Source organism: Delphinus delphis, chromosome 7 (genome assembly GCF_949987515.2).
Source record: "Delphinus delphis chromosome 7, mDelDel1.2, whole genome shotgun sequence".
NCBI lineage: Eukaryota > Metazoa > Chordata > Mammalia > Artiodactyla > Delphinidae > Delphinus > Delphinus delphis.
This window is the reverse complement of record NC_082689.1, coordinates 8394867-8415461: the sequence shown is the minus strand read 5'-3', so window position 1 is coordinate 8415461 and position 20595 is coordinate 8394867. Positions and strand designations below refer to the sequence as shown.

Genomic DNA, 20595 nt, shown 5'->3' with positions numbered 1-20595 from the left:
ACCTGTCCTGCAAGTTCTCAGTCGTGTTGTAAACATGCTGGGCAACAACACTACCAGTCAGTCTTATGTTGGCAAACGCTTGTCTCTGTTCAGGGCACATGATTTCTGCCGCACTCAACAGACAGTCCTTGATAAACTCACCATCTGCAAAAGGTTTGGCTGCCCGGGCAATTTTCTCGCTTAATATGTAACTACATTTCATAGCAGCATCACTTATTTTATTCACATTCAAAAGCAAATCATGTTGAAATTTCAGTCTTTTTTTCAGTTCATTGAATTTTCTATCACACAGCTTTTCTGTAGATTCATCATGGTTCCTACGATGGCTGCTTTCATAATGGTGTCTTAGGTCACATTCTCTTGACACAGACAGACGTTGTTTGCATATTAAATATGAAGGAACGTTCTTTTACCTCCAAAGAAATAAGCTCTCTCCCATTTTTCTTGAAGTCTATGGTTTTCTTGTCTAACTTCCATTTTCCCACTTTTGAAAGAGACAAATGCATAAGACATATAAAAATATCTTTACCAAGAAGAAAAAAGTACAGCTTTGTGATAAAAAAAAAAAAAAAGTATTCACTATTTTTTCAAAGTGTCAGCGTGATGTTCACTCCTTCAGGGTTGGTAAGAACTTCCAGAACAGTGGGGCTATAGCCAGCAGAACAAATGCCACAGCTGAAAGGAAGCAGCTGCCTCTCTCCAGACGCCTGTGGACGTGTAGGGACGCAGCCCCAGGGCCACCAGATTTTCTGATGTAGCAAAAGCAGTTGGAAATCCAGTTTTTTATGTGAAATCTCTTGATTTTAAAAAATATTCATGGTAAATTCTATTGTTTTATTTATTTTTTCTGTATAAGCCACCACGTCGAGCAATCAGATTAGGGAGATTAGGTTTGGGGTCTTTAAACCTGAGGAAGTTCCCTGGTGGTCTAGTGGTTAGGATTCGGCCCTTTCACTGCCGTGGCCCGCAAGCCACGCAACAGAGCCAAAATTTTTTAAAAAACAAAAATACAAAAAGCACAACTTGAAGAGAATTAAATATCTAACTCTAAAACCACAGATTTAAGAGCTTGTTGAAACAGAATCCTAGAAGATACCCCAAAAGGGGGAACTAAACTGATGTCTCTCAAAGTGCCATGCCTTCTGCAGGCTTCGAGGTTACAGTTAACTAGGACAATACTTATTAGCTTGACAGAATTATGAGGATGACTTACACATTCCTGATAGAGAAACTGTATTTAAAAGTGCCAAGTGGGACTTCCCTGGTGGTGCAGTGGTTAAGAATCCACCTACCAATGCAGGGGACACGGGTTCAAACCCTGGTCCAGGAAGATCCCACGTGCCGCAGAGCAAGTAAGCCCGCGCGCCACAACTACCAAGCCTGCGCTCTACAGCCCGCGAGCCACAACTACTGAGCCCACATGCTGCAACTACAGAAGCCTGCACACTCTAGGGCTCATGTGCTGCAACTAACTGAAGCCCGTGCCCCTAGAGCCTATGCTCTGCAGCAAGAGAAGCCACCACAATGAGAAGCCCACACACTGCAACAAAGAGTAGCCCCCGCCCACCACAAGTAGAGAAAGCCCATGTGCAGCAACGAAGACCCAACGCAGCCAAAAAAAACAAAAAAAACAAAAAATAAAACAGTGCCAAGTGCCCCTAACCTCATACTAGCCCCTCCCTGGGAAACCTGGCGAGTCTCCATCTACAGAGCTGTCACACCCTTACTTTGCCAGTTGCACTTTTTTCCCTCCCGTCTCTCTCATCTTGGCCTTGGCTTTTTGCTCCGACAAGTTCCAGAACTACAGAAAGCCCACCGATCTCTGTTCCTTGCTTCTCTTCCAAGGCTCTCTCTGCATCGGCCTGTGACTTGAAGTCAATAGAGGCGATCCTGCAATTGTGGGGATAGGGTAGGGGAGAGAAGAAAGATGTCAACATTTAGGACTCTTCTGTATTGTCTTTCGAATTAGTAATGCACATACAAGAGTTGAAATGCAAAAGGTAGACAGGATACAGTGACGTCTTCCTTCTGCCCAATTTCTATCCTTAGAGGCAACATGCTGTATAAATAAAAGCAAATGTATACACATACGCACACTGTTTTTTTTTAAAAAGCTCTACTGAGATATAATTTCCAAATCATAAAATTCACCCATTTAAAGTGTACAAGGGTATATTTACAGAATTCTACAACCATCACCATAATCTAATTTTAGGACAGTTAAGCACCCAGCCCCGGTCACTCCTCATCCCCCCCAACTCACTCCCATCCCCCAGCTGTAGGCAATCACTATGCTACTTCCTGTCTCTGTAGATCTACCTATTCTGGACATTTCACATAACTGGGATTATACAAATATGCCATCTTTTGTGTCTGGCTTCTTTCACTTAGCCTAATATTTTTGAGATTCATCCGTGTTGTAGCATGTATCAGTACTTCATTCCTTTTCATGGCTGAGTAACATTACATTGCATGAAAATACTACATTTTGTTTATCCATTCATCAGCTGTTAAGACATTCTGGGTTGTTTCCGGTTTGGGCTATTATGAGTAAAGCTCATACAAACATTTGTAGAAATGTGTGGATATACGTTTTCACTTCTTGTGGATTCATACCTAACAGGAGAATTGCTGGACTGTATGGCAACTCTATGTTTAACATTTGAGAAACTGCTAAACCGTTTTCCAAAGCAACTGTGCTATTTTACATTCCCACCAGCAATGAGAGAGGGTTCTGATTTCTCCACATCCTTGTCAACACTTCTTATTGTCTTTTTTATTACAGCCACTCTAACAAGTGTGCAGTGGTATCACATCATGGTTTTGTTTCATTTTGGTTTTTCTTAACATCTTTATTGGAGTATAATTTCTTTACAATGTTGTGTTTCTGCTGTATAACAAAGTGAATCAGCTATATGCATACATATATCCCTATATATGCTCCCTCTTGCGTCTCCCTCGCACCCTCCCTATCCCACCCCTCTAGGTGGTCACAAAGCACCGAGCTGATCTCCCTGTGCTATGCAGCTGCTTCCCACTAGCTATCTATTTTACATTTGGCAGTGTGTATATGTCAATGCTACTCTCTCACTTCATCCCAGTTTACCCTTCCCCCTCCCCATGTCCTCAAGTCCATCCTCTACATCTGCATATTTATTCCTGTCCTCCCCCTAGGTTCATCAGAACCATATTTTTTAGATTCCATATATATGTGTTAGCATATGGTATTTGTTTATCTCTTTCTGACTTACTTCACTCTGCATGACAGACTCTAGGTCCATCCACCTCACTACAAATAACTCAATTTCGTTTCCTTTTATGGCTGAAGAGTATTCCATTGTATATATGTGCCACATCTTCTTTATCCATTCATCTGTTGATGGACATTTAGGTTGCTTCCATGTCCTGGCTATTGTAAATGGTGCTGCAATGAACATTGTGGTACATGACTCTTTTTGAATTATGGTTTTCTCATGGTATATGCCCAGTAGTGGGATTGCTGGGTCATATGACAGTTCTATTTTCAGTTTTTTAAGGAACCTCCATACTGTTCTCCATAGTGGCTGTATCAATTTACATTCCCACCAACAGTGCAAGAGGGTTCCCTTTTCTCCACACCCTCTCCAGCATTTATTATTTGTAGATTTTTTGATGATGGCCATTCTGACCGGTATGAGGTGATACTTCATTGTAGGTTTTTTTTTATATAAATTTATGTATTTAATGTATTTCATTTTTGGCTACGTTGGGTCTTCGTTGTTGCACGCGGGCATTTCTCTGGTTATGGCGAGCGGGGGGCTACTCTTCACTGCGGTGCACAGGCTTCTCATTGCGGTGGCTTCTCTTGTTGTGGAGCACTGGCTCTAGGCACATGGGCTTCAGTAGTTGTTGCTCGCAGGCTCTGGAGCGCAGGCTCAGTAGTTGTGACGCACGGGCTTAGTTGCTCCGCGGCATGTGGGATCTTCCCAGACCAGGGCTCGAACCTGTGTCTCCTGCATTGGCAGGCAGATTCTTAACCACTGCGCAACCAGGGAAGCCCCCTCATTGTAGTTTTGATTTACATTTCTCTAATGATTAGTGATGTTGAGCATCCTTTCATGTGTTTGCTGGCAATCTGTATTATCTTCTTTGGAGAAATATCTATTTAGGTCTTCTCCCCATTATTGCATTGGATTGTTTGTTTTTTTGATATTGAGCTGCATGAGCTGCTTGTATATTTTAGAGATTAATTCTTTGTCAGTTGCTTCGTTTGCAAATATCTTCTCCCATTCTGAGGGTTGTCTTTTCGTCTTGTTTATGGTTTCCTTTGCTGTGCAAAAGCTTTTACGTTTCATTAGGTCCCATTTGTTTTTGTTTTCATTTCCATTTCTCTAGGGGGTGGGTCAGAAAGGATCTTGCTGTGATTTATGTCATAGAGTGTTCTGCCTAAGTTTTCCTCTAAGAGTTTTATAGTGTCTGGCCTTACATTTAGGTCTTTAATGCATTTTGACTTTTTTTTTGTGAGTGGTGTTAGGAAGTGTTCTAATTTCATTCTTTTACACGTAGCTGTCCAGTTTTTCCAGCACCACTTATTGAAGAGGCTGTCTTTTCTCCACTGCGTATTCTTGCCTCGTTTATCAAAGATAAGGTGACCATATGTGCATGGGTTTATCTCTGGGCTTTCTATCCTGTTCCATTGATCTGTATTTCTGTTTTTGTGCCAGTACCATACTGTCGTGATTACTGTAGCTTTGTAGTATAGTCTGAAGTCAGGGAGCCTGATTCCTCCAGCTCCGGTTTTCTTTCTCAAGGTTGCTTTGGCTATTCAGGGTCTTTTGTGTTTCCATACAAATTGTGCAGTTTTTTTGTCCTAGTTCTGTGAAAAATGCCATTGGTAGTTTGATATGGATTGCACTGAATCTGTAGATTGCTTTGGGTAGCACAGTCATTTTCACAATGTTGATTCTTCCAATCCAAGAACATGGCATATCTCTCCGTTTATATCATCTTTAATTTCTTTCATCAGTGTCTTACAGTTTTCTGCATACAGGTCTTTTGTCTCCTTAGATAGGTTTATTCCTAGGTATTTTATTCTTTTTGTTGCAGTGGTAAATGGGAGTGTTTCCTTAATTTCACTTTCAGACTTTTAATCATTAATGTATAGGAATGCAAGAGATTTCTGTGCATTAATTTTGTATCCTGCTACTCTACCAAATTCATTGATTAGCTCTAGTAGTTTGCTGTTAGCATCTTTAGGATTCTCTATGTATAGTATCATGTCATCTGCAAACAGTGACAGTTTTACCTCTTCTTTTCCGATTTGGATTCCTTTTATTTCTTTTTCTTCTCTAACTGCTGTGGCTAAAACTTCCAAAACTATGTGGAATAACAGTGGTGAGAATGGGCACCCTTGTCTTGTTCCTGATCTTAGAGGAAATGGTTTGTTTTTCACCACTGAGAACGATGTTGGCTGTGGGTTTGTCATACATGGCCTTTATTATGTTGAGGTAGGTTCCCTCTATGCCTACTTTCTGGGGAGTTTTTATCATAAATGGGTATTGAATTTTGTCAAAAGCTTTTTCTGCATCTATTGAGGTTATCATATGTTTTTTATCCTTCAGTTTCTTAATATGGTGTATCACACTGATTGATTTGCGTATATTGAAGAATCCTTGCATTCCTGGGATAAACCCCACTTGATCATGGTATATGATCCTTTTAATGTGCTGTTGGATTCTGTTTGCTAGTATTTTGTTGAGGATTTTTACATGTACGTTCATCAGTGATATTGGCCTGTAGTTTTCTTTTTCTGTGACATCTTTGCCTGGTTTTGGTATCAGGATGATGGTGGCCTCGTAGAATGAGTTTGGGAGTGTTCCTCCCTCTGCTATGCTTTGGAAGAGTTTGAGAAGGACAGGTGTTAGCTCTTCTCTAAATGTTTGAGAATTCTCCTGTGAAGCCATCTGGTCCTGGGCTTTTGTTTGTTGGAAGATTTTTAATCACTGTTTCAATTTCACTGTTTGTGACTGGTCTGTTTATATTTTCTATTTCTTCTTGGTTCAGTCTCGGAAAGCTGTGCTTTTCTAAGAATTTGTCCATTTCTTCCAAGCTGTCCATTTTATTGGCATATAGTTGCTTGTAGTAATCTCTCATGATCCTTTGTATTTCTGCAGTGTCAGCTGTTTCTTCTCCTTTTTCATTCCTAATTCTGTTGATTTGAGTTTTCTCCCTTGTTTTCTTGATGAGTCTGGCTAATGGTTTATCAATTTTGTTTATCTTCTCAAAGAACCAGCTTTTAGTTTCATTGATCTTTGCCATTGTTTCCTCCATTTTTTAAAATTTATTTCTGATCTGATCTTTATGATTTCTTTCCTTCTGCTAACTTTGGGGCTTTTTTTGTTCTTTCTCTAGTTGCTTTAGGTGTAAGGTTAGGTTGTTTATTTGAGATTTTCTTGTTTCTTGAGGTAGGATTGTATTGCTATAAACTTCCCTCTTACAACTGCTTTTGCTGCATCCCATAGGTTTTGGGTCGTCGTGTTTTGTCATTTGTTTCTAGGTATTTTTTGATTTCCTCTTTGATTTCTTCAGCGATCTCTTGGTTATTTAGTAGCATATTGTTTAACCTCCATGTGTTTGTATTTTTTACAGTGTTTTTCCTGTAATTGATATCTAGTCTCATAGCATTGTGATCAGAAAAGATACTTGATATGATTTCAATTTTCTCAAATTTGCCAAGGCTTGATTTGTGACCCTAGATATGGTCTATCCTGGAGAATGTTCCATGAGCACTTGAGAAGAAAGTGTATTCTGTTGTTTTTGGACGGAATGCCCTATAAATATCAATTAAGTCCATCTTGTTTAATGTGTCATTTAAAGCTTGTGTTTCCTTATTTATTTTCATTTTGGATGATCTGTCCATTGGTGAACGTGGGGTGTTAAAAGTCCCCTGCTATTATTGTGTTACTGTTGCTTTCCCATTTTATGGCTGTTAGCATTCTCCTTATGTATTGAGGTGCTCCTGTGTTGGGTGCATAAACATTTACAATTGTTGTATCTTCTGGATTGATCCCTTGATCATTATGTAGTGTCCTTCTTTGTCTCTGGTAATCGTCTTTATTTTAAAGTCAATGAGAATTGCTACACCAGCTTTCTTTTGATTTCCATTTGCATGTAATACCTTTTTCAGTCTGTATACGTCCCTAGGTCTAAAGTGGGTCTCTTGTAGACAGTATATATACAGGTCTTGTTTTTGTTTCCATTCAGCCAGTCTATATCTTTTGGTTGGAGCATTTAATCCATTTACATTTAAGGTAACTATCGATGTGTATGTTCCTATTACCATTTTCTTAATTGTTTTGGGTTTGTTTTTGTAGGTCTTTTCCTTCTCTCGTGTTCCCTGCCTAGAGAAGTTCCTTTAGCATTTGTTGTAAAGCTGGTTTGGTGGTGCTGAATTCTCTTAACTATGCTTGTCTGTAAAGGTTTTAATTTCTCCGTTCAATCTGAATGAGATCCTTGCTGGGTAGAGTAATCTTGCTTTTAGGTTTTTCCCTTTCATCACTTTAAATATGTCCTGCCACTTCCTCCTGGCTTGCAGAGTTTCTGCTCAAAGATCAGCTGTTAACCTTATGGGGATTCCCTTATATGTTATATGTTGCTTTTCCCTTGTTGCTTTTAATATTTTTTCTTTGTATTTAATTTTTGATAGTTTGATTAATGTGTGTCTTGGCGTGTTTCTTTGGTTAATCCTGTATGGGACTCCCCGCGCTTCTTGGACTTGACTATTTCCTTTCCCATGTTAGGGAAGTTTTCGACTATAACCTCTTCAAATATTTTCTCATACCCTTTCTTTCTTTCTTTCTTCTTCTTCTGGGACCCCTATAATTCGAATGTTGGTGCATTGGATGTTTTCCCAGAGGTCTCTGAGACTGTCCTCAATTCTTTTCACTCTTTTTTCTTTATTCTGCTCCCTGGCAGTTATTCCCACCATTTTATCTTCTAGGTCACTTATCCATTCTTCTGCCTCAGTTATTCTCCTATTGATTCCTTCCAGGGTACTTTTAATTTCAGTTATTGTGTTGTTCATCACTGTTTGTTTGCTCTTTAGTTCCTCTAGATCCTTGTTAACTGTTTCTTATGTTTTCTCCGTTCTGTTTCCGAAATTTTGGATCATCTTTACTATCATTACTCTGAATTATAGGTTGCCTATTTCATCTTCATTTATTTGGTTTTGTGGGTTTTTATCTTGCTCCTTCATCTGTAACATATTTTTCTGTCGTTTCTTTTTTCTTTTTTCTTTTTTTTGATGGGTGGGGCTGTATTCCTGTCTTACTGGTTGTTTGGCCTGAGGCGTCCAGCACTGGAGTTTGCAGGCAGTTGGATAGAGCTGGGTCTTGGTACTGAGATTAGGACCCATGGGAGGGCTCACTCCAATTAATACTCCCTGGGGTCTGAGGTTCTCTGTTAGTCCAGCAGTTTGGACTCAGAGCTCCCACTACAGGAGCTCAGGCCCGACCTCCAGCCTGGGAACCAATATCCCACAAGCCGGTTGCTAGCAGTTCCTCCCATCCCCTTAGATGTCCATGATCCCCCAACGGTGCCTGGTAGGTTCCCTAGTTGTGCGGAGATGCGAATTCCGCGTCCTCCTAGTCCACCATCTTGACTCAGTCCTCCTTCACATCATGGTTTTGATTTGCACTTCCTCAGTGACTAATGTTGAGCATCTTTCTACATGTTTATTGGCCATTTGTACACCTTGTTTGGAGAAACGGTCATTCAAGCCCTTTCCCCATTTTTTAATTGGGTTGTCTTTTAATTATTGAGCTGTAGGAGTTCTTTATATATCTTTTATATATACAGGTCTCTTTCATATATATGATTTGCAATATTTTCTCCCAGGATGTAGGGTTTCTTTTGACTTTTTAGATAGTGTCCTCTGAAGTACAAATGTTTTTAATTTTGATAAAGCCCAACTTCTCAATCTTCTCTTTTATTGCTTGTGCAAGACTCTAATCCAAGATCACAAAGATTTACTCCTGTGTTCTGTTTGTCGTTTTCTATTTTAGCTCTTACATTTAGGTCTTTGATCTATTTTGAGTTAATTTGGGGGTATGGTATGCAAGCCCAGCAGAGTGCCCCCAAACCTCCTCACAGTAAACACTGCTAACAATTTGGGATTTATCTTTTCAGACTTGTTCTCTAAATCTGTGGGATTCTTTTCCAGAGATCATGGTCATCAGAATACAGTGGCATAGATTATTTTAGAGTTCACCTACACCAACAAATTTAGCTCAACTGTATCTGTAATCCTGATACCCAATTTTTACCACATTGAGAATCCCTTCAAAATACATTCTATTCCATCCTTTCTAATTTCACCATATTCACCCTCTTAGGCTACCAAAGCCCAGGTATATAGTGACAGTGTTTCATTAATTGGCTACAACATAATTCTAACAGACCAAGTTAATGTTCTCTTTTGGTACCTGTCCAGACAAGTCACCAAGGGTGTTATTTTCCTGTGTCAGCCCTGGAGAGATAGGATGATGATAACCTAGGAGTGGATTCTTCTAATCTTCAATCTTGTACTTGATAGAATAAAGTCTTCATTCCTCTATGACAGCCCTACAGTCTTCTAGAAGCCTTTGGCTATCCATTTATGATGCTTTCTCTGCCTGCTGGTAGAAAGGCTGGATAACTACTTTTTCCTTCTCTAAAATCCGGTATGAGTGATTTGGGAGAATACAATGAAATTCTGTTATCATATATTCTTTTTCAGTACAAGGTACAAAGACATACCTTTCACTCATCCCATCCTTGCTCACCAATCTGATTTGAAAAGTATCCTCAAACACTTCTATTAATTCATGCTGAGTGACTCTGTCAGGCAAGTTCTTGATCAAAAGTGTTTTGGCATTTCCATCTTCATAAACACAAAAAGAGTATTTTTAGTCTGAGTTTAGATCTCATAAGCATCAAGAGTTCTCCAAGAGAGAAAAAATACTTCTCAAAGAGTTGGAGAGTAGTACATATTCCTTCATTTAACAATATTTGGGGACTTCCCTGGTGGTCCAGTGGTAAAGAATCCACCTTCCAATGCAGGGGACGCAGGTTCAATCCCTGGTCAGGGAACTAAGATCCCACATACTGCAGGGCAACTAAGCCCACGTGCTGCAAACTACAGAGCCCACATGCTCTGGAGCCTGCACGCTGCAAGCAGAAAGAGAAAACCTGCATGCCACAACTAGAGAGAAGCCCACGCGTGTCGTAACAAAAAGCTCTCTCATGCCTCAACAAAGATCCCCTGTGCCATAACTAAGACCTGACACAGCCAAAAAAATAATAATAATAAATAAGGAAGATAAATAAATAAAGTATTAAAAAAACCAAACATTTGCACACAGCGTCTGGGTGACAACGGCCTGTGCTACGTGCTGGCTGTGAAAATACGGACTTGGCCTCCACTCTTGAGAATGTAGTCTTGTTGCGGAAAAGGCTAGTAAACAAATAGTCACATAATTACAAACTGTGGTAAGTGTCAGGTAGGAAAAGTAAAAAGGGAAATGAGAACATCAAGTAGAGAAGACTTAACTTAGTCTGGGGGCAAGGGAAAATTTTTCTGATCTGCAGAGGTAAGCTTTAAGCTGAGACTCTTGAATGGGTTGTCAATAGCCAGGGGATAAGTCACGAACATTAGGACAGAGAAGGTGAGCCGTGCGGCTAGAGCAGAAGGAGTGAGCACAGCAGAGAGAGTCTGTGCTGTGGAAGTAGGCGACTTGCTAGAAACTGAGGAGTGCTTGCACGGAGTAAGAAAGAATACAATATTCCTGTCTGATGCAGCGTCTTCTAGGTACACAGGTATCTCTGAACAAGTTACCTTGCTTGCATACGTTTCTTTGTTTCCTTTCCCTTTTCGGTTTCTTCCATTTAATTTCATATCCAAGGACGTTTGTCTCACTAAGTTCCAAGGCTTTTTCCTGGTCGTTAGCAGATTTAAAATTCACATAACCAAATCTCCTACAGAGATGCAGCCGAAAAGGGAAAAAAAACACAAGTAGAGTCAAAAGGCATATGCCTTCCAGCTGGCTACTCACACTGGCTGTGAAAGTGGAAATTAGCATTGAGTCAAACGCAGCTGTCAAATTTTACAAATTAAAACCAAGGCTCCCCCAACTGGCAATATCAGTGCCATCAAGTAACCGGAGAGCAGCAGTTCTCACCTGGGGTGAGTCTGACAATACCTGGAGACATCTTTGGCCGTCACAACTGGGGGACTTCTAGCATCTAGTGGGTAGAATCCAGGGATGCTGTTGAACAGTCCCCCCCAACAAGGAATTAGCTGGCCCCAAATTTTAATAGTGCAAGAGTCGAGAAGCCCTCCTCCAGGGCAAGGACTGAGAGTCAGGGCAAACTCACCCGCTGAAATCATTATTAGTTTTCTAACTACCGGCCAGATTTAACCAAAAGCTATAAAAAATGAAACGACACGCTTTTGAATTTCTGTTTTAAGAAACAGCCATTGCACTTGTGAATTGAAACAAAAATATCTTTTTTTTTTTTTTTTGGCCATGCCATGCGTCTTGTGGGATTTTTTTTTAAATAAATTTATTTATTTTTGGTGGTGTTGGGTCTTTGTTGCTGCGCGCGGGCTTTCTCTAGTTGCAGCGAGCAGGGGCTACTCTTCGTTGCAGTGCACGGGCTTCTCATTGCGGTGGCTTCTCTTGCTGTGGAGCATGGACTCTAGGCATGCAGTCTTCAGGAGTTGTGGCACACGGGCTCAGTAGTTATGGCTCGCCGGCTCACGCAGGGTCAGTAGTTGTGACGCACTGCCTTAGCTGCTCCGTGGCATGTGGGATCTTCCCGGACCAGGCCTCGAACCTGTGTCCCCTGCACTGGCAGGCGGATTCTTAACCACTGCGCCACCAGGGAAGCCCCAGCTTGTGGGATCTTAGTTACCTGACCAGGGATTGAACCCATGCCCACGGCGGTGAAAGTGCAGAGTCCTAACCACTGGACCACCAGGGAACTCCCAAAAATATCATTCTTAAAATAGAACGTGTTGGCAAACTCAAAGGCTATTAGAGTAAGTTTCTTTTTTTTTTTTTGGTGGGGGGGGCTGTGCTGGGTCTTCGTTGCTGCCTGCGGGCTTTCTTCTAGTTGCAGCGAGGGGGGACTACTCTTCGTTGCAGTGCACAGGCTTCTCATTGTGGTGGCTTCTCTTGTTGCGGAGCACAGGCTCTAGGTCCACAGGCTTCAGTAGCTGTGGCACACGGGCTCAGTAGTTATGGCTCGCGGGCTCTAAAGTGCAGGCTCAGTAGTTGTGGCAAACGGCTTAGTTGCTCTGCAGCATGTGGGATCCTCCAGGACCAGGGCTCGAACCCGTGTTCCCTGCATTGGCCGGTGGATTCTTAACCACTGTGCCACCAGAGAAGTCCCAAGAATTTTTTTTTAATGCAAAAGGAATGTTTATTTACTACAAACACAACAATATTTCACAATATAGTTAATAAAAAGTGTAAGCAGAGCAATGTGTCAAAAGTTGTGGCATCACCTCTGGAGCCAGAATGCTGGGCTCAAATCCTGACCCTGTCACTTTCTAACTGTGTGATATTCGGTATGTCACTTAACTTCTCTGTGCCTCAATTTCCTCCTTTGTAAAATGGGGATAATGACAATAATTACCGCTGAGAATTGTCTTATGGATTCAATGAGTTAAATAAACAAGGAACAATGCCTGGTAGAATGAGTACTCAATGAATGTTTACTATTATTATTATCTTTTCATTTCTACCTAAGAAATCCTGAGTACCATAAAATAAGCATGCTCACACCCAAGACATATGCTTCTGATGAGAAAGAAGTAAGAAACGATGAAATTCAATTCAGCAAAAAAGCAGAACTGATACAGAACCTATATTTGCCACCAAAGCTAGGGGTTTTGTGATTAAATCTGTGTTCGTTTAAAATAATTCTAGGCAAATAACATTGCTCACAGTTGGAAAATCATGAAAACATGTTTCTGTAAAGACCTGGAAGATCTTGTGATTAGTTTAGTATTTTGGTTGGAAAAATGGGATAGCAAAATTTAATATAATGGATTTATTAAACGAGCCACTGAAGGACTTTAAATACTCATTCTGAACTGCAAGAGGCTGAGGTAATATCTTATAAAGGGCGAAGAACAAGTAACAAAAGGATCTGACAAGAATAATAATTGTTGGGCTGATAAACTCTTAACAACACCCTTAATTTATCAGTATTTACCTGGACAAGCCAACTCTGACACCAACGACTGCGACATCATTTTTAGCAAAAAATTCACTAAGACCAGTTTTTAGTTCAGCAACAGTTTTGTTGAAATTCAGGTTTCCAACAAATAGTTTGAAACTTACAGGTGGTTTAGCTGACATACAAAAAGGCAAAGAAAAAGAGAGAGAGAGAGAGAAAGAACTCAAAGAAACAGTTCAGAAAGAATGATGCTAAAAAAAATTTCCATTGAAGAATCTGGCATATTGTAACACCAGGCTGCAGTTAAAATCCCTTTGTCCATCATTTGGACTAACAGAGTTTTGGTTTTTGCCAATATGAAACTCTCCACGTGTCTCTTGTGCTCTAAAACGCAGCAAAGAAGTTACTTTCTAATTTCTGAATTTTGGTTTCAGGGGAAGCATTCTGTTTGGTCATTTCCTCCTTCTGGTTTATCAGGTGCTTTCTTCACAGGCTCTGTGGGCAAAAGCCAGAATACAAATTTTTGTTTCTTTGGGTTTTTGTAAAATAAATTTATTTATTTATTTTGGCTGTGTTGGGTCTTCGTTGCTGCACGGGCTTTCTCTAGTTGCTGCGTGCGGGGTCTACTCTTTGTCGTGGTGCGCGGGCTTCTCATTGCGGTGGCTTCTCTTGCTGTGGAGCACAGGCTCGAGGCATGTGGGCTTCAGTAGTTGTGGCACGCGAGCTCAGTAGTTGTGGCTCACAGGTTCTAGACAGCAAGCTCAGTAGTCGTGGTGCACGGGCTTAATTGCTCCACGGCATGTGGGATCTTCCCGGACCAGGGCTCGAACCCGTGTCCCCTGAGTTGGCAGGCAGATTCTTAACCACTGCACCACTAGGCAAGTCCCCAGAATATAGTATTTTTAATCGTCTGTCTGTGCCACTAAATGAGTAAAGTGGGAGCCTTTACACTGTCCACAAATACCATACCTACACTGTGCCTATTCTCCACAAGATGCCTGGGTTAGGTCTGGTCAGAATACTTTTAATTGGATTTTTTTTTCTTTTTTGTGGTGCGCGGGCCTCTCACTGTTGTGGCCTCTTCCGTTGCGGAGCACAGGCTCTGGACGTGCAGGCTCAGTGGCCATGGCTCACGGGCCCAGCCGCTCTGCAGCACGTGGGATCTTCCTGGACCGGGGCACGAACCCACGTCCCCTGCATCGGCAGGCAGACTCTCAACCACTGTGCCACCAGAGAAGCCCCAGAATACTTTTAAAAGCATTTATAAATTAATTAGGAAAAGTTCTTCAAGTTCCTAAAAGAACTTCAACAGGCCTGTCCCACAGCTTCGCTTATAACTCTAATTCCTTGATACTGCCTACCACTTAACAGAACTGGTTTAGGTCATTCTGACCTTCCTCTTCCTCACAGCCTTCGTCATCACCCTTATGGTCCTGCTCGTCTTCCTCTGCCCCCAGGGGAAAGGCTTTTCTCCCCCTGGCCCATGAAGGATACAGGGCTTCTTTTTCAGAATCTAAATGAAAACCCACCCAATCAATTACTGCCACACAGACTTGTTAAGAATGAAAATGACAAGTTGTTCTTTCAGAGAAACTGCTCATAAGTCTGACTGTATATACAAATCTAAGAAAAAAATTCGCTGTCATTTTAACCTTTTATTTGAAATAATTTAAAATGTATTATTCTATTTTCATAACAATGCTAAGAATTACTGCTTTGGAAGCAATACCATTTAAAATGTTACACAGACGCCATCAGGACAAAAAAATCACTCAGAGTGAAATCTGGGGGACAATTAACCTGCCTGGCTCATAAGCACAAGGAGAGAAAGAGTGTACAATACTCAAAGAGAAAACTCTGATTCTGGTCATGTGGACAGCAGAAGTCAAATGTCCACTGGGACTCCTCAAGCCAAGCCTGGAGAATCAGCCAGGGATGCCAAGGGTGGCATTTCCACAGAACCCTTTCGAGAGCCATGTGCAATGGCACGTAGGGCTGACCCCTGACAGCCACCAGCAGGGATGTCCCCAGAGGGGACTCTTTACATCCCTCAACCTGACACAACTCACAGTTCTTACCTTCATCCTCCTCAGGGTTCTCAAGTCACTTCTCATGGTTCTCGAGCAGGGCACTCCTCCTGTCTTTTGGAACCTTGGCCCCTGTGGCTCCCTTCCTGCATGGTGATATTAATTTCTCAGCAAACATGGGAGCCAGAAACTTTTTTTCCTCGATTTTATTTCCTGGAGCAGTAGTAATCTTCCTACCATTTTTCTGAGGGACATCAACCTAGAGGAGGAAGAACAACAATGAAGAGATGTCTCCTCTGTGGCCAGGAGGCGACAGTCACATTGCACAGTCAGCAAGTGCAAGATCTGCTCAGGTCCACGTGTCAACATCTGTGTTGATTTCTCCAGGATGAATTTCTCAGTGTGCAGTAAAAGAGCTCCCAGCACCAGAATTACCTGGCACGCTTGTCTAAGAAAAAAAGAGAAAAAGAAAATTCTTGTATTTCACTTAGAGCTTCGAAATCAGAATCTCTACAGGGAAGGATCTAGGTTTCTAAAAGTATACAAGGAAAACATACCAAGTCAACGACTGTTCAGGTGGCTCAGTGTGTCTGTAGTGTCCCAACTCTCTGCATTCAAGTAAAACACCAAAGGTGAGGACCCCCACGCAGGCACCTAAAACATACACAGGGATGAGAGCCAGGCCCCCAAAATTGGACCTCGTGCTTCCTAATTACACCACTGATTCCTATCCCAGAGCTACTAAAAATTGGGCACAGTATTATAAAACTAAATGACTAAAGATGAAAATTTTAGCAGAACACTGAATGAAGTCTCGCCACATACAAAAGGAGAAAATGAAGAACTATGGGCGGTGGATGACCATGTGAAAACACAGCAAGAAGGAAGACATCTACATGCCAAGGAGAGAGGCCTCAGAAATAACCGAATTGCCAACAACTTGATCCGGCCTCCTGAACTGAGAGAAAGTAAATTTCTGTTGTTTCAGCCACCCACACATCTGTGATATGTTATTATGGCGGCCCCAGCAAAAACACAACTGGGTGTGTGTGAATGTATATGTATGTGTGCATATATACATACACACATACACACATACAGACCTCAACCCACATCACAGGAAGAGATGAGTCACTATAATATGTGATTAGCATTACTGGCTATGAACAATATTTACAGGCAAACAGATGAGGGACCAGTTCATCTGGCATAGGAATGACATGGGATCAGGGAAGGCACGTGAAAGAGACTAGCGTTTGAATTAAATAATTTCAACGAGCCCACAGTAGGGTATGGTTAGCCTAGAAGTTAATCTAACTGTGATACCACCACTATGTGCTGCACCAATCAGAGTAAACGGTCACAGGCATCACATTTTAAAGAGGAATGACCAAAGGCTGCCAGTGTGAACAGTCTAGAACCATAACACATGCATCTCAGTTTAAGGAAAATATAATGTGACTACTCCTATTTTCCTCTGAGCTAACACAGTCTGGGTTCCGAAACAAAAGTTGCATTCACCAAGAATTTTGTGTGTCTGATTGGTATAGAGAGTCAACGCACTGTGTTGTGGACATCACAGTACAGTAGGTGCTCTCCTAACTATGTCTACTAACTATGTCCACTTAACTGTGTCACATTAAGCTAGTCTGTGGCTGGATTAAATGGCCATCTCAATTCCAAACAGGATTTACTAACTTGATGCCTATGAAATGCATGCGAAAAGCACATGCGGCTAATGGGCTACTAAGTGGTACTCGGTACACCTAGAAATTTCTGATCCTATAAGCTGAACCGTATCCTTAATAAGCCTCAGTCTTTTGTTCGCAAACCTATATATGACCATTGTAGTTGCAGTTTCAATTACATAATAAATGTCATATAAACCAATCAGATTAATGCAAAAAGTTATTGAACCTAGTAAAACAAAGTTGAACGCTTTGGACATACTCAATAAAGCTCAAATTAGGTGTGGGTGAGGAACCATAAAAGAATGGGGAAAACAATGTAAAAATGTAGGCGTCTGTTTTCGAATTGCTTTCCTAGCGTTTAAGTTTTGCTTTGTTTTAAAGAAACAAATTTTAAATTGCAGAAGATGCACAATGGGTATACTTTATACAAAGATAAGCTACTGCAACAGTGAACTCAAAGTCAAAGACAAAGCCTTAGCCCCATATCAAGATTGGCGATTGAATACCTATCTGTCTCTCCAAAAGAGCTGCTTGGGCGAAGACTGAGAAATGAACCAGAAAAGAGTAGAGGCTTTGGATTCGGCAGAACCAAATGCATAACGCGGGTTCTGTCACTTATTATTTGTCACTTATTAGCTCATGAAACCATGAGCAAGTTAGTCAATGACTAACTCTCTTTTCCTGTCTATAAAATGGAGCTAAGGATCCCTACCTAACGTGGTCACTGTGAGGATGAAATGAGATAGTGCATCAGTCCTAGCACAGTGGCTGCACAGATGAAGCATTCAATACTCACTGTGTACCCACTCACCCACCGCAATTCTTTTAGGGCCCAACTTAAACCTATCTACATTGGAATACTAATGCAGAGGCTCCCAGCCAGAAACAGAACATACTAGGGACCTAAATATTTGCCGACAGGATAAATATGGAAACATATGTTTGGTGGACACACAAACTAATGGAATTGAAGGAAGCAATTTTAAGAATCAAGAGATTTTCTTTCAAACCGGTATTTCCAGGCAATCAAAATAACTTTTCAACAAAGAACACTTTTGTATTCCCCAAATAAACTGCTCTTAGTCACAATGTACTTTTCTTTTTGCATAACACTAATATTTAGTTTGCTAATACTTTGTTTGGAATTTTTACATCTATGCTCATGAGAATGGTCTGTAACGTTCCTTTCTAAAAATGACCTTGTCAGATTTTGGTATTGAGTTTAGGGTGAGCTTGTGAAACTAGTTGGAAAATGTTCACAAAACCACTTTTCAGACCAAACAATGCAGTTTAACTGCTTTCCTCTGGATTTGGATTGTTGACATTAGTAAGTTACTGTGCTGCACACTGTACACATAGTTACCTCATCTCTACTGCCATTGTCCTTATCTTCTGATGTCTCATCTTCCCCATCTTCTATCTCCTCTGGGGAAAGGCTCATTTTCTTCAGTTCACCTTGATTTGTTTTCCTGCTTCAAATGGACAAGATTATTAGGCACATCACAGGGACTTCAACATTCCAGGCTATGCACCTTTTGCCTCTAGTATTCGTGTTAAGTTTCCATTTGCAATAAGTCCGTGTTAGGCCTCATCCTAGTTATCTTCATTTGGAATCTTTTACTCTCACCAGCTAATATCAAAATATATTGCACAGATAATTTTTGGTATATGTTTGTAGGTTAGGTCTCCCATACCTTCTCTTTCGCCACGATCTAGAAACGAAACTCCTCGAGGTAAAAAAGGAATTCCTCCCTTTTCCTCTCATTCGGCTCCCTTCACCATCGTTTTCAAGTAACTCTGATGCTCTTAAAAATTAGTAATTCCACCACCGACTGCTCAAACGGAAGCACACGGGACCAAAATAAAGGCCCCATAGCGGAACAAAATCAGTACCTACAATTCAAGTGTCTTTACCTCTCCAGACTGAGAACTCACTGTTAACTGGAGCAGCTTCCATCTCTACCCCCATCAAAATTAACAACACAAGTGAGTCTCAAGCCATGACCTTTAACCATCACTTCCCAAATTAACCCGCACAGTGTTGTCCCTGACGAGTACTCCTCCCCTTAAAGCTATCGCTGGTGTAGGGTCCCGCCCACTCAAAGCCCCGCGGGCCACCACGCGCGGCCACCTGCACTACACGCCCGGGAAGAGACTGCAACAGCCCGCAGGCGCCAACTGGCTGGCAGTACCCTCCCAGCAGCCCCCCAGAACTCTAGGCCCAGGCAGAATACAAAACGGAAGAGAATGACGCCTTCGTGACTCCGCCTCGCCCAATCAGAGCCCGCGCTGCCTTGAGGCCAGTCCCGAGCCGCAATCCTGGGGGAGCGGGCAGTGCGCGAGCCTGGGGGCGGGGTCTCGAGCCGGGGCAGCAAGTGTTGCGCCTGCGCGCAGGGCGGACATTTTGGTGTGGGCGGGCCCGGGAGGCCCCCGAGTGGGTGAGGTGGGCGCTCGCTGTGAGTGCAGCGCTTCCGTGGAAAGAGGCGCGGCCTCCGCTACATGCGGGGACCCAGGGTCGGTTCCAGGCTTTCACATCCATTAATCCGGTTAGGCAGCCATCCCCTCATTGGGGTGTGTGTTAGTACTCTCGACATTTTCAGCCTAGAAAGAGGCACAGACCCTACAGCGCGAGGTGGAGCGGAGACCAGAAGCCGGCAGTCGGCCTCTTAACCCCGGGGAACCTTCCCTCGCTGCCCACCCGCGTCTGAAGCTGCCCTCAAAGCAGTTAGTGATAGTAGTAATGGTCACAGCTAAAACATTAATATCTGTTTTGTGCCAGGCCTTATACCGGTTGCTTTTCATACATTTTATCATGGACTTTTCAAAACAAATCTGTGATTAGAATCGGTTACTGGTTTCCCAGGCTCACAGAGTGAGGCTAAGGAACACGTCCGAGGCCATTGATTTGCATCCTCAATTACTTAATATGGTCTCTTATTTTATTTGAATTAAGCCATCTTTAATATGTGCTCTCTTAACGACCATTAGCACCATTAGGCCCTGTAGTGGGATCAAAATTCTAGGAATAATACCCACATTGGGATTTGAAAATGAGCACTTTGGGTCATGTGTGTGTTTTTGAGGGGTGGGGAGGGGTGACCCTGAGTAAGGGGCCCTGCTTTTGTCCTAGCTTCAGAAAGTCCCAAATTGGGGAGGAAGAAGAGTGAAAAGAACGATTTGCCTACGTATTTTAGATTTGGTACTTGACTGAATATAGTAAAAGAATATTGACCAATAGGATTTATCTCTGGAATGCCAGATGTCGCAAGGTAAGTTAATAATGTCAAACTAAGAGACTAAAGGAAGAAAAATACATATCTTTTAGATAAACCTTATCTGAAAATGTAGACTATTTGATGGCAAAAAGTAAGAAGCATTCTTATTAAAATCTGTAATAAGAACTCGGAATATGAATGTCACTCTTAAGACACAGCAAGATTATGACAGAGCAAAAAAATTATGACAGATTTGGCCATGTTACAGTTTAAAACCTTTGGGTGCAAGAGTCTCTATAAACAAATTTAAAATGTAAGGAACAAATTGGGAAGAAATATTTGTAACATATATAATAAAAAGTTAGTATCAGAATATGAAAAACTACAATAAGAAAAAGGCAAACAGGGACTTTCCTGGTGGTCCAGTGGTTAAGACGCTGTGCTTCCAATGCATGGGGG

General features: G+C 41.7%; 1 long non-coding RNA gene across 2 annotated transcripts; it reads right to left on the bottom strand.

Moving 5' to 3' along the window:
- Positions 1–1305: 1305 nt before the first annotated feature.
- Positions 1306–19140, bottom strand: LOC132427956 (uncharacterized). 2 transcript variants are annotated; one of them, XR_009520039.1, is made up of 5 exons: positions 18616–19140; positions 18285–18390; positions 15788–15884; positions 15282–15678; positions 1306–1890 (listed from the first exon to the last, which is right to left on the bottom strand). It is a non-coding gene; the product is annotated as an uncharacterized lncRNA (long non-coding RNA). The 2 variants fall into 2 exon arrangements; XR_009520040.1 differs by lacking the exon at positions 1306–1890 and adding an exon at positions 13208–13698.
- Between the last annotated feature and the right edge of the window lie 1455 nt (positions 19141–20595).